At 44.8% G+C, this 3,232-nt stretch overlaps 1 non-coding gene across 1 annotated transcript; it reads right to left on the reverse strand.

Annotated features, from left to right (window-relative positions):
* Positions 1-2,296: 2,296 nt before the first annotated feature.
* On the reverse strand, positions 2,297-2,433 carry LOC136132393 (small nucleolar RNA SNORA70). The gene has a single exon (XR_010656469.1). It is a non-coding gene; the product is annotated as a small nucleolar RNA SNORA70 (small nucleolar RNA).
* Positions 2,434-3,232: the final 799 nt, after the last annotated feature.

Here is a 3,232-nt window from a genome sequence, read left to right on the forward strand (position 1 = left end):
GATTCTAACTCCAGATAATGCCTTGCTTTAAAACAATCTGTCCTTTCCCCTAACCTTCTTATTGATGACAAGTATCTCCATGAAGAATTTGCATTCATCTCTAATGAGTTTATGGTAATTAGTGGTTTTAAGGAATAAGCCTTCTGCCATTCTATTACTAAAATTATCTATAAGCAGACAGGTGTACTCTCTGCTCCTGCAGGCTTGAAATTACATCCTCTTTATCTTTCCTTCCCGCCTAGCTCCAAGCACAGTGCCTGACACAATGGTTAGGAGCTCAGTAGATAATGACTAGAGCAGGAGTTTAAAATTTTTTATTTCAAATATAAATATTTTAAATGAATCAGGAACACTATTTTGAGCATCTTTACGGCATTTTTGTAAAAGGAATAGCCATCTTCATTTATCCATCTGAATTATCAATTGTCGTGAGTATTTAAAATGGGGCTGTTTCTGACTGGTCAGAATGTCTGTTCATCATGTTTGCAATGGCTTTGTGTCGTTGCCATCCATTAGTGACCAGGAGAGGGGCCATCTCCTCTGAGAGGGACATTCTGTTCTCAAGAGCTTTAGGAGTCCTCAGCACCACTACTTTGGTACAAGTCACCCCACCTTTTTCTAACAACTTAGATTTACAAGTTTGTGTTGTAAATATTGGTTCTGCCACCCACCTGTATATGGCGTTCCCCAGGGATGGGAATAGTTATTCATTCTTAACTCTGTGTCAAGCATCTAACGGAATGTCTTTCATTTATTCAATTAACACATAAGTTAGGCACTGTTTACTGTGTTTTATATGGGGCATAAGAAAATGAACAAAAAAACAAAACCCCTTACCTCCAGCGTCTTATATTCTAATGGGAATAGATAGGAAATAAAACATAAATAAATAACATATGTGGTGTGTGAGAAGTCGATAAATGTTAAGAACACGAAAGCAGGGAAGAAAGTTGGTGATGTGGTCAGGAGGAAGCTTGCAAGTTAACATAGGATGGTCTGAGCGACCTCAGAGAGAAGACAGCATGTGTGAACAGACCTCAAGAATGTGAGGTTGTATGTTTACCTTTATCCATTTTCAGTTGCCTGGGTACAGATGGATATTTAGGAAGAGAAATCTCCAGATATGGAAAGCCACAAGTAGAGAAGCCTTGAGGTGAGGGTGTGCCTGGAATGTTCTTGAACAATAAGGAGGGCTGCAGCAGAAGTGTGGAGGAGAAGGAAAGGAAATAGGTCCGAGAGACAATGGGTGCTCAGAAAGTAGAGCATCTTGTGGGTGATGCAAGGATTCTGGCTCTTATTAGAGTCTGTCTGGGTCACCGGAGGATTTTGAGCAGAGGAGTGACATTATTTGACTTTACAGGATTACTCTGACTTCTGTGTTGAGGATCAGGTGTAGGTGGGTGAGGCAGGACTGAGAATAGTAAGTGCTCATGGGACACTGATCAAGCCAGATCTCCACCAGAGATGGGAGACGGCCTGTGCACGTGAGCAGGCTTCGTTACGGGCTCCTGAGTTCCAGAACTCTCTCTTTTTTTTTTTGCGTTATGTGGGCCTCTCACTGTTGTGGCCTCTCCCGTTGCGGAGCACAGACTCCGGACGCGCAGGCTCAGCGGCCATGGTTCATGGGCCCAGCCGCTCCGCGGCATGTGGGATCTTCCCGGACCGGAGCTCGAACCCGCGTCCCCTGCATCCCAGGCAGACTCTTAACCACTGCGCCACCAGGGAAGCCCCAGAACTCTCTTAACTGTAGTCTCTGGACACTGAGCTGCCTGCCCTTTCAAATCGCCAGGACCTCTAACCTATCCTGAGCTTTCTCTCCTGAAAGCTGAATTCTGGCAAGTTTTACCTCATACGTCTAAGACATCTTTATTTTTTTTTGACAGGAAAGTAGGATTTATTGGTGGGCATGAGTAAGGAGGGGACAGCGCCAAGGCTCTCACGAGCTCAGGGCCAGCCATGTGTCCAGAGAGTCACGATTAGGGATGTATCTGACCCCACAGCCATCGGGGATGAGCCGCTTTTCTCCCACCATGTTTTCAAACTCATCTGCATTAAACTTAGTAAATCCCCACTTCTTGGAGATGTGGATCTTCTGGCAGCCAGAGAACTTGAACTTGGCCCTGCGGAGGGCCTCAATCATATGCTCCTTGTTCTGCAGCTTGGGGTGGATGGACATTATGACTTGGCCAATGTGGACCCCGGCCACTGTGCCCTGGGGCTTTCCAAAGGCACTGTGCATACCTGTCTGGAGCCTAGATTAGGGACAGCATGTCAGTCCTGAATGTCCACTGGAAAGGGCTGTCTCCAAGGTCCCTTCGGGCAAACCATACAGGCAATAGGCTGTGTATACTACACCCAGGAGGCTGCTCTTTGCAGACATTGCACCCCGGGCCCTCACGGGGAAAAGAGCGCAGTCAACTTAATTGGCTGCAAACATCTAAGACATTTTTTACTTTACATTTGTTTCCTTTGAGTGTGGGCAAGGCACATTGGATTAGCAAATTAAAATGTACTAATTGTACATTATTTCTTCTAAGCAAAACAGATGGTTGTGTTATTAAAAAAAAAAAAAAAAGAATGTTTTTGTTTTTTATTTTTGTGAATGAAGAAGTGTCTGAACATAACCTAATGCCAAGGTTGGGCCTTATCTAAAGTTGTGAAACTGTCGACATTTACCTGGAGCTCCTGTTCTCTCTTTTTTCTGGCTCATCCCTCCTGCAGTTAGTCTCCTGGCTGCTCAGGGCTCGCACGCCTGGATATCTCCACCTTCCTCACTCTTACACAAATCCACACGTTACAGCCCCCTCTTTACCTCTTGTGCTCTGCTAGGTGCCTAAGAGTTAAGATCATTTTCTCATGAGATACGGCTAAAGGAAAATGAGTACATTACCACTCTCGAGCAATGTCATTCCTTAATCTAGTTAAGATGACTAGTATATGTTTGAGCAGGTTGGTCGCAGGTAGTTTTGATTTAGAAAACTTGTTGACACCTTTCAAATCACCTAGAAAGGAGACACCCACTCGGACCAAATGAATGACCATTAGCATCCCCGGGAATACTGAGCAACCTAGGATATTATTTTTAAATGTAGGGTTTGTTATTATTCAGGTATGAGGAGGCCAACAGATCAGAGGATGATTGTTCTGGAAAAGACAGATCGTTAAAGTCACAGATGCCAAGATGAGAGGGGCGTACCATCCCATGAGGGGCCATGTGTGGAAGCCGCGGGGT

Source organism: Phocoena phocoena, chromosome 12 (assembly GCF_963924675.1).
Source record: "Phocoena phocoena chromosome 12, mPhoPho1.1, whole genome shotgun sequence".
Classification (NCBI taxonomy): domain Eukaryota; kingdom Metazoa; phylum Chordata; class Mammalia; order Artiodactyla; family Phocoenidae; genus Phocoena; species Phocoena phocoena.